We start from the raw sequence: 11,008 nt of genomic DNA on the forward strand, positions 1-11,008 counted from the left end.
TTGGTCCGTGCTGCTGATGGATGTCCTTACATCCTGCCTTGCGTGACCGGTGAGGCAGATAGCCATCAGTACCCAAATGAGTTCAGGTCAGGCCCCTGCGCTTCACTCCAATCCTCATTTGGTATGCAAATGAAAAACCCAAACAAAGCAAACCTTTCAGAGGAGAGTAATTCACTAACTGCTCCCTTTGAAAAGACTCGGCTCTACTCCGGGTTAAAGACTGAAAAGCTAATAGGTTAGCTTTTAATGCTTATGTACAGACTTTTACCCACTTTGAACATGTTTGAGTCTGATGGTCCGTTAAACTAGTTTAATCAAGTTTACTACAGCTTCATTTGATTAAAACATAAACTGACTTTCTTAGAAGCATTTCATAGAACTGGAGTCTTTCATAGCACATATAGAGAGTGAGGCCTTACAGATATCTTGGGACTGTGCAGCAGTCTGGATGATGGTTTTTCTGTTGAGGAAATCCTCCCACACATCATGAATCAGCTCATTATCCACAGCTCGATATAACCTTTATTGTACTCACTCTCTTTGAATTAAAAGGTGAAGCTGTTTGATTAGTGAACAATGGGTAATTCTATTGCAGTTTGGGCCACTTTTTCCCAGACTGCTGTTTATTTTGCGGCCTACAGATTCAGATAATCACCTTCTTCCATCTTTGCCAACGTAGTTCAGCAGCAACCTGCGCCACGCCCCTGCTGAAACAGGATACGGCTCTGGCATTGTGCTCATTGTTGAGAGACTAATCCCGACAATTACACCTCGAGACCGAAAGTGGCTGCCTTGCCCCGCATCCATCCATCCATCCAGGCCCTGTCCAGGCTTTGGGATTAAAGCCCCCCTGTTTGCCCCTGAGGGTCGAGAGCCCCACCAGCCCTGTTGTCACTGCTCCCCCATCTCCCACTCCTCAAACTGCTGGTGTGTCTTTCTCAAGTTTTACTCACCTGCACTTTGTTCACCTGCTGCTCTCGCTGTAACCCAGCTGGGTTATTGTTAGGACAAAGAAGGTGTGTGGACACAAAGGGAGGCAGAGAGGAGGCATGAGAGCAAAGGGCAGGTATTTCAGGTTATGGCGGGCTTATACAACTTGGAAGTAGGGAAAAGTTTATGCATGTGATCAAACCTCACGGATACATCTTTTTTTGAATACTTTCCCCCACATTCTGTCGGCCTCTTGAGTTGTTTTCCGTGCTTGGATAGGATGGGTGTGTTCGACAGTTGTGCATTAGCTGTCTTCTGTGTTGTAATAGGAACAGAGGAGGTCGTTCCCACAGAACAGAAGCTGAGCTGACATCATAAAAAAAACATAAAAAACACACACAAGAAGTTACCTGGGGGCTGCTGGGGAGGGCGGAGGTGAGCGAACCGGTGAGGTGGGAGCAAGGGGGGGGGGGGGTGTCAGGGAGGGGGGGTTCGTCTTAACAACTATTGGCTAAAGACCGCGCAAGGGACACACCTGTGAGCGCCAGAGGCTAAGGAGATTGGCTGCGGCCTGAAAATTACACCTGTGGGGGAACGGGGGAGGAGGAGGGGTCAGGCTACATGTAAACCAAGCCCTTTACAAATTCAGGCTCTGTCTTCTCGAGGAGCTTAACCGACTCACACCTCCGAAAAGAGAGCTCCTGGAAAAAAACAAGTTCTGCTCGGGCGACAGGAAGAGAGCTGACGCGTTTTCGAAAAACTGGTTGGTTTTGTTCCGGGGTTTGGCCCTTCCTCCTCCGACTCCATGGCTGCATCTACCTGAAGGGGACGGCTTTTCTTTCTTTCTAACCGCCACTCCAGAGGTCGACTGTCCTTCAGCAGGAGCAGGAAAGAGGAAGACTAGCCAACGGGGCGTCAAGAGCCCTCGTACAATGATGCCTCTTGTCTTGGGTTTCTGGCTCGGTGACCACACCTGGGGGAGACTGGGTAAATTCACAAACGTGATCCCTTCTTTGTCTTCATTCTTCACCTTTAAGACTTCAGCTGTCGTCGTAACCTGTTGCTCAGTGACGGTACATTTTTTAATTTTGAGGACAGTTGTTCATCGGCTAAGATCAGGAAATGTGCGGCAACCAAATTAGGTCATCGTACGAAAAGCCCTCTGCAATTGTGTGCTGAACTAGGAGGGTCCGGGTAGTTTCGATGGGAAGCGAAAATAACGTGTATCGAATTCCAGCTCCTTTTAACCAGTGAGAAAGAAGAGGAAACAATAGAGGCTAACGCTCATTCCTAAACTGGATAGACCAGTTGGGGCAGGTAAAGGCAAACTGCCAGACTTGTCAAAGGATACGAAGACAGAGGTCCGTCTTTTAGAGCGTTTAAATGTGCTTTAACAAGGAGACATGTACGGTAAAGCTTTACAATTTCATAATCTAAAGGTAGTGTCTTATTAGTTTAACAAACAGGGCTGTTTAGTGTCGATTCACGAGTTCAGATCTCAATCGGCAACTTTCCTCAACAACCTGTTGATCTTTAAAGCCATTTTAAAAGATCTTCTCTGGAGTTTAACATCGTTTTATTGCTAGTGTTTTGACTTTAATGGTAGAGATTGGATAGATAATATCTGCTTCATATGCATACGGGTAGAAAAAAAGGGAAGTCTGTAGGAGAGTGGATGTGTGTCGGACATAAAATGTCTGCTCATCCGTTTTCCTCGCCTCTCATTATGGCTGCATGTATGGCTGCACTCAGACTTATCATAGCAGCACATTTCTGTCTGAAACACCTTTTACATTTTTAAAATGTTGAGGTAACTTTTAGGATATTTTTTAGGAGACGAGGACTGAAGCAGTCTGGTAAAAAGAGAAAATGGAGGGAAAATGTCGACCGTGTGTTGTACAGTGGCGGCTGCAGAGCGAGGTGGAGGATTGTGATTGGTGGAAAGAGCAACATTTGTTCATTTCTTTTATTCACCTGAATCGCTGGGAGTCACGAGTGCTCGTCGCTCTGCCTGTGTGCGACAACGGGGGCGGGAAGTGCAGAGTAGGTTTCAACCGAAAGTTAGATTTCACGAGGAAGGCCGGACATTTTGGTGGTCCAGGTTTTAAAATGAAAGGGGGACTGCAGGTGAGGTGAGAGGTTAAGTTAGAGCTGCAGGTAGATTGAGCTGATAGGATGAATGACTCTGCATTATGGGACAGGGCCTTTTTGAAATTTTAAGTCTGTTGTTTGACATTTAATTCAAATGTATTTACAATTTCCTCCTAGAATTTAAAATTTAACAAATATTTCCGTCTTTTTAAGGCTTTTACAATTTAAATCAATTTTAACATTATCTAATGATTAAATCATGTCCCAATGGAGATGACCAATCACAATTAGTTATTTAAAATTCAGATTTTTTTTTTTAAGATTTGACTAAACTCTTTTACTAAACTTTTTCATACAAAATTTACTTCACCCTTTGCAAAATATGGTCATACTTCATATACTTGTGACTTTTTTCAAAACACATTTTAATTACTTTTGACTAAATTCTTACATATTTAACATATTTTAGAGATCTTACATTACCTTTTATTCTTGCTTAGTCAGACCATTTATGCAAAGGAAACTGACAGTTTGGAGGGAGGAGTGGAAAGGCGGTGTACATTAAAATATATGTAAAAGTCCACTTCCCTCTTTGCTAACCAAACTAGTTGAAATATTAAAAACAGGAAGCTTAAAAGATGTGATGTAAAAAAAGGGGGAGGAGCTACAACCTCTTATACATTTAAACACACTCTAGACATTTAAACGCAGTCCGTCTCTGAGTTTACATTCAAACACAGCTGAGGAGCTACAGAGGCTCATGGATGATAAGCAGTATCATGGCCTATATATCAAGGCTGCACCTCTGCAGTCTGAAGGCCCAATTAGGTGGCGCAGAGATAAGGTCCAGAGTTAAATAAGGTTTTGGGTTTCCCCGCCATTGTTTCCTCACAAAGACAGCAACTATTGATTAAGGGCCAGGCCAGTTTACCTATCTGCTTGTTGACTTCACGGTGGAGTCACATTCCAGCGCAGAGGGCAGAGTTACCTGATCACGCCTCACTTCCAACAAGCAAAAAGCGTGGGCAAGCGCTTCACACTCCCACAGAGCTCCATGTACAACAATGGGAAACTTTGGGACGTGAAGAACTTTGAGAGGAGCCGAGGGAGGAAGTTTTTTGGACTAATTGGGGCACAGTTTTCAGACATAGAAGTTGGTTAGATATTTCAACTTGCCTACTTTGATCAGGTACTGTTCTTTACACTGCTTGTTTCTACCAGCTTGAATTTTCCGGGCTAATCTATTTGTTTCACTCTTTCTTTTTTCCCTGTCTCCCTCTTTTCTTCCTCAGAGGGCCTGCAGCACTGGTTTATAATGCTGATGATTAACTAAATAGAGTCTGGGAGAGCGGGTCTGCTTGGCTTTCTCATTTCATGGGGGCCTGACTGACCGGGAGGAGGACGAAGCGTTCTCAGGCAGCGGGTTGGAAATTCAAGATCTTTTTTTTTTCCCTTTTTCTTTTTTTTTTTTTTTTGGGCCCACTCCCTCCAAACGTACTCACTTTACTTTGGTTTTGTTACATTCTTTCCTTGGGGTACCTTTCATGACGGTAAGGTTACAGGTGCATTCTCCCTTTTCCTTCTACACCTTGTTTCCGTGAACTTTTCCCTCCCTCGTTCTTTTTTTTTCCTTCTCTCTCCTTTCTCCCTCCCCCTCCTCTTTCTCTCTTGTGATCTACTTTTTGCATTGCTTGCAGGATGACTGGAAACTTGTTCTTTCTCTAAGAATTCAAAAATTTATTTTATCACAAATGATTGTTTTTATGGAAATTTGTTTAAGTTTAGAAGAGGAGAGGACTATTTCCTCTTAAGGGGACTCTCCATTATCAACCCATAACAGAGAAAAGTGTCTGTGTAATGCCACTACACATAAAGGGTAATGGCTGCTTAGGATAATGGATAAAATACTCCTTCATAATTTCATTTAGAGTATAATAATGTACATTGAATTCTGTGATAAGGGTGTGAGGATTTCACGCGGCGTACCTGTGAATGATCCAGGTTATTCAGTAAACGGGGACTGTTTCAGTGACCTTCTGCACACACAGCACCGGCTCAGGTCGAGCCTAGCAGCATTCCTTCAGCCTTTCATCACTCCGCAAACACAAAGACACCGACCTAAGAGGTCTACCAACAGAAAACAGATAAAAAAATGTGGCTTTTCCTTTCTTCCATTTTGTTAAACATCTTTTGAAAGTGCTTTATTGGAGGCAGTAAAGTACTGTATGTTGTAACAATAAACCCATCTGCAGGGATATGATGTGAAACAGAAACAGTGCCCTGAGGCTGACAGGCTTTTTGACTCTTTGGTGTTTTTTGAGCGTGTACCGTTTGAAATTCGTAACGGCCATGTATTGTGTGAAAAGCAGCCCTCCCAACCTTGCCGTGCCATAGATGCAGACTAGTCGGAACAGGTTTGGGCAATCATTAACAACCACTGTGGCCCAGTCTTCTGTGACAGCGTTTAAGCTGAAAACCCCAACCACAACAAGGGATCTGCAATATAACTATGGGGAGGTGGTCTCCAGATATGGACTTCCCCTCTCCCATTTACAATTCTATATTTGGGCAAGACATGGCCCTGTCTTAGTCTCAACTTTGCCACCATAAATTGGACATGAGGGAAAGGAAAAGCTGCAAATTCCGGGCTTCATCTTCTGTCAAATAGTTGATTACGTAGAGCACTCTAATCAGTTTAGGTTTGAGGTCCCCTCTTTTTTTGGACAAAGCTTCTGGGGTTAAGTAATAACTATTTCACATTGGTTCAGTCATTAACTTTTAGTAACTTGCAGGAATAAATCATGACATATACAACCAAAGATATACCTGATGTGATGTTTTGTGTTAAGGTGATCATCTCCATCTTACGAGGCAGCATTTGATTGAAATACTTTCTCTAATACTGCCTGGTAATGATGATGATAGTCATCTGTGGACTTCAACCAGACAAACCACTTTAGCAATGTTACTGAGCTGCTCCAAGCTGCCTGATGTGGGCTCAAATACTTGACAGAAATGTCTCTCAGGATCCATCTTACCTTACAGTGCTGGATTGTACAACTGTTGTTCTAACACTGTCTGGTAACGATGTTTCCTGGGGGACTCTTTGGTCTCCGCTGCGACTGGGGGATCGTTTCCCATCAAATGTTAAACCCAGAAATGTTAATGACTGTTACGACCGGCAAGGCTCCTTTTATGTTGTCACTGAGAGGTAATAAGTGCGGCTGGCTCTGTACTCTGGAGTAGTAAGTCTGGTAAATATTCACTTTTTTTACTCAGAAGTTTATTCCAGGAAAAGTTGAGCTATGTTTTGTTAGCATACACCTGTCTTCACAGATGCCCCAGGCTGTCTGCTGATCAGTCATAAATGATAGAAAGAGCGGAACAGATGGTGTGAGGTGTTGCCAGGGAGTTAAAATAAACAAATGCTTACATCTAGGACTTTAATTTTAAAAGATGTTGATTGCTGAGGTCTTTTATGCAGTAATGCTCCTAATAGTAAGTGTTGATTTTATTTTATGTACTTCCCTATCTTTTTTTTCTTTGCTTTTATGGCAGCCCCACCACACCCAAGTTAAAGAATAGCAGTCAGTTGATGGTTCCACCGGTCCTGCAGGGCCTTACTTCCTTGTTCCCTCCCCTTGAACAGCCTCAGCCTTTGTGTTGTGTGGCAGTGATTGGTCCAACAAGCCGTACCTGCGTGGCACATCCTGAAACTGACACATGAGCTCACCTGAGAGTGTTTTACCTGTAGAGAAACTGAGCAACTGACGCTTTGGCCTCCTTCCAGCTATCCCAGCTTTCACCTACAAAAGGACAATGAAATGATACCTCAATTAGACACTAAATAGAGTCTCTACAAGACTTTTTTTTAAAGAGATACAATGGATATCTTTAATTTTTTCTGTGTGTGAACTAAAATGTGAATTTAATGGCTAAATCCATGAAACAGATAAGAGTCAAGAAGGCATATAATAAACATGGAGCGAGCAGAAACATTGTGTTTGTTTAAGGAGGGAGAAAAACCCCGCAAATATAGAGCCGCACCTTTATTTGCCCACCCTGCTCTATTATCCGAGCCACAGAAACATGAAATAGCTTTTTTCCTCTCTGTGTAATATTTGTGTTATAATGTCGTAATGTCAGAACAGAAAAAGGGCTTATCATGCTTACTTTGCTTCTTTCCCTGGTCTGTTTACTCATGGCTTTCTCTGAATGCTTTGCCAATTTAAATGTACAATCAAACTTAAAGTACAGTGTGCGGATATGAATCTGACACTGCATCTAAAAGAGGAAGTGCTCATTTCAGCCTGTTTCTGCTGCTCTGTTCCGTTTCCTCCAGCTCTCTTCTTTCTTCTTTGCACAGGTGGAAGCTCAGACGTCGTCCTTCCAGCCTGTTGATAGGCGTCTTACCAGACATGGTTAGATGTAATAATTGGTGTCTAATACTGTCTGGTAATGCCGTCCATTAAATGGCATTACCTTCTGCTCTCTTAACTTCCCCCTCTCTTGCTCTCATGCAGTGTATTGACAAAGGGCAGTCCAGGGAAGCACATCAACATATTCATAGTAGTGGCAGATGGGGCTGAATGATGATGACTATTGAACTATGATCCTCGCACTGGAAGAGTGATTGATTTGATTTGAAGGTTTCTTCCATGTGACTTGAGTCAGAGTTACTCCATTGAGCAGCAGTCCAGAAGAACTTTTTTTCCCATCTCCATTTATTTGTAGTTTAAGTTATTTTTTAAGCTGGAATGTCAACGTGAATGCAATGTGAGAAATGTAAAATAGAAAATGCTGCGACTTTAACTGTTCACAGATCTGCTTTTTCCTCAAACTGCAATAACTGAATTCCTTCTGGGAAAACTGGACTTTCTCCAGGTACAGTAGAACAATGCGCACAGTTTCTGTGACACAGTCTGTAAATATTGATGTAGTGTGATGTCAAAGAAAAGATTTAATAAAAATGGGATCAAATGTGAAATGTCTCTTGTTCATTTTTCCCTTCCCAACTTTTTATCTGTGCACCCTGTCTAGCAGCCTCTCTAGTCGTTGTGAACTCTTTACTCGGCAGGACCGGAATGCCGAGCCTCAGTCAGGTGTGGATCAGGTTACCACCGAACAGAGCTTCTTTTTAAATGCCTCAATTTACCCATGAGGTCCCCCCATCAGCTAAGCCCTCATTGTATCCCAGTCTATGGCGGTACACAGAAGACTAGCTTGATAAACCAAGAAGCACAAGGCGTGTTTTCACTGCCAGGGCCTGGGTGACTTACAGCACTGAAATCCATACATTCAAGTCTGCATGGTCCCATGGTTACATTTGGAGAGTTAGAGGGTTTTTTTGAAGCGCTGTTCTTTCTATCTCAACAACATACAAACAAACAAACAGAACAAATAAAAAGATGGCTATGGTGTTTAACTAGGTCTGTTAGCTCAGAGGTTCAGTTGACGGGTTAAACGCAGCTTTGATTTTATCAGTTGGAACACAAACACAAAAACCATTTAGCCGTTTAGCATAACAGCCCCCCAGGCCTCGATGTGTCATGCTCTAAGGCTCACATTCATCCTTTTTATTTATTTTTTAACAAAGAAAGAGGCTTTAAGAAGCTTTCTCACCGGTATTAATAAATCCCTTTTCACAATATCTCAGAAATTCACAGGTCTGTCTGTAATTTTTACTTGGAAAGATTTTTTTCTGTATATCCTGAAGCTAAAAATAAGCTAGCTGTTTAGCATTGTTAGCCCGTTTAAAGCTAGCAGGCCCTATTTATACAAATAAGCTAGCTTTTTCCAAATATAGTCAGCTGTTTGGATAGAAGATAGTTTAAGTAAACCTGAAGAAATTATGTTGGGAATGTCTTTACCTGTAGTGGGTGCAGTGCGCTGCAGTCCACTGCTTTTCAAATTATCATGAACTCTGTGACTCCGGGGTCATTAATCATGGTTTCCTGTAACAGCTTCTACAAACACAGAAACACATCCTGACAGGAAGACAAAAGCTCACTTAATTATTAATCTCTAGCTATAAAGAGAGTCACGCTTCACAAGGAAGCAATCAAAAGACAAATGTTGGCAATTATTTAAAAGAATGCAGAGAAATATTTTTGCTAAATTATTAAAGGGCCTGAAAAGGATATAATCATATAGGCCTATATTTATGTTTTAGAAAGTATAAGCTTATGTTGGTGCTTTTATTGGCACTATTCTGACATGTAACACTTGTAAAGACACAGACGGTTCAGATCTGCTGTTAGAAAAGGGGTCTAGTCATATGTGAAATGGCTAAATTATGAATACATAAAACAACTTTTGGTCTAATTGGATTTTTACAGTTAAGTATTTGTGATTTTCCTAAAATAAAAAAGCATATTACAAGGCCACAAAAAGAAACTGTGCGGCCATATTGAATTCCTTGTATCTCCACCTGGAAAGAGCACCAAAAATCAGACTGTATTAGCATTTTTGAGGGAAAACATTTTACTTCAGAATCAGAATCAGAATCAGAATCTGTGTTTATTGCCAAGTACATTTACACATACAAGGAATTTTACTTGGTGTATTGGTGCTAAACAATTAACAGGGAAATACAATTTTTCCATGGCTTAAAACACATTAAACGAAGTTCACTTCAGAATTAAATAGTTCTATATAATATATGATATAGCCCAAGGTATAAAAAAACATATTGTATTATTTGTTATACAGTACAGAGCAGTATACTACTGTAGCTGACTGTTAGCTAATTTCACATAGCTAGAATAAGTTAGGTGAAGCATTTACTGTTGCTAGGATAACTGATAGTTATAGTTAGTGGAACTATTTCAACTGTTTGAGCTAAAATATTATTTTATTTAAATAAAGACTTGAAGCATGTTTTTTTAATTGCTCTGTTATGATATAATTTTCACCCTTTATAAATATCAACCCTTAAACTAATATCTCACCTTTGAGTGGGTTGGTTGCCAGCAAACGTTGTAATGATTTTAAATAGCTGTAAAGAAAGACACTTGAATTACTGTAATATCGTCGGTTTAAAATTAAAATCCTTACTTCAAACACTGTACAGTCACAGGAGGTTTAAGTGTAATTAGTAACTTCCCGCCTTGTGACGTCACATCTCTGGATCACATTCCTGACAGGCAAAAAGCCTGTGGAGGATTCCTGCGCTGGTCTGTGCATGCTTGGTGCAGTCAGACCAGATTCCTGTAGTATACTGCCGGCGCTGGATGAGGAGGCTGGATTCGCCTGGCTGGGTTTGCTGCTGGGGCAGAACAGGAGTAAAAAAAGAGGCTAAACGGCTGTGACAGACCTGCAAGTATGTGGACGTATTAGAATGAGGAGCAGTCACAAAGTCGTGTGTGCGGGGAACTCATTTGACAATCAATCATAGAGGAGTGGATTCTGTTATAAGTTATAGGGCGGAGGCATACTCAGATTTATTTTTACATTCTAATTTTCACTTTGTAATAACAACTACAAACAATTTTCCTTGTCTTTACTGTTTTTGATCATTATGTAATCAAAGCGCTTACTATACCTCAGTTCTGAGGCTGATGCCTTGCTCAAGGACAAATGAGGCTCCACCAAAGAAAAAGCCAAATCAGTGATTGGTTAAAGTTAAATGAGCTCTCCATTGTAAAGACAAATATTCAGTCCTGAAAAACACAATCTTTTTTTTTTTTACATTTTTCCAAAATATTCAGATATGGTAATTAAATCAACTGCTAAAATCCACCTATACTATACATCTTTGTTTTTTTTGTTTTTTTTTCATCATCTTTTTATTTGGGATGGGTATACAACGATCAACAAACTGTACACAGAATGTCAGTATATCCCTTCCCTTCACCAACATGAACACATACATACATGTTTGCATACATAGGCCTCCAGGCATACACAGAAAAACAAAGCAAAAACAAGAAAAACAATCCTAACAGTAATACTAATAATATTCTTCATAATAATAATAAAAATAATA

At 41.0% G+C, this 11,008-nt stretch overlaps 1 long non-coding RNA gene across 1 annotated transcript; it reads left to right on the forward strand.

Annotated features, from left to right (window-relative positions):
• Positions 1-1,603: 1,603 nt before the first annotated feature.
• LOC136181157 (uncharacterized) lies at positions 1,604-8,008 on the forward strand. Its single transcript, XR_010667560.1, has 2 exons — positions 1,604-1,917; positions 4,314-8,008. It is a non-coding gene; the product is annotated as an uncharacterized lncRNA (long non-coding RNA).
• Positions 8,009-11,008: the final 3,000 nt, after the last annotated feature.

This window comes from Labrus bergylta, chromosome 12, assembly GCF_963930695.1.
Source record: "Labrus bergylta chromosome 12, fLabBer1.1, whole genome shotgun sequence".
Classification (NCBI taxonomy): domain Eukaryota; kingdom Metazoa; phylum Chordata; class Actinopteri; order Labriformes; family Labridae; genus Labrus; species Labrus bergylta.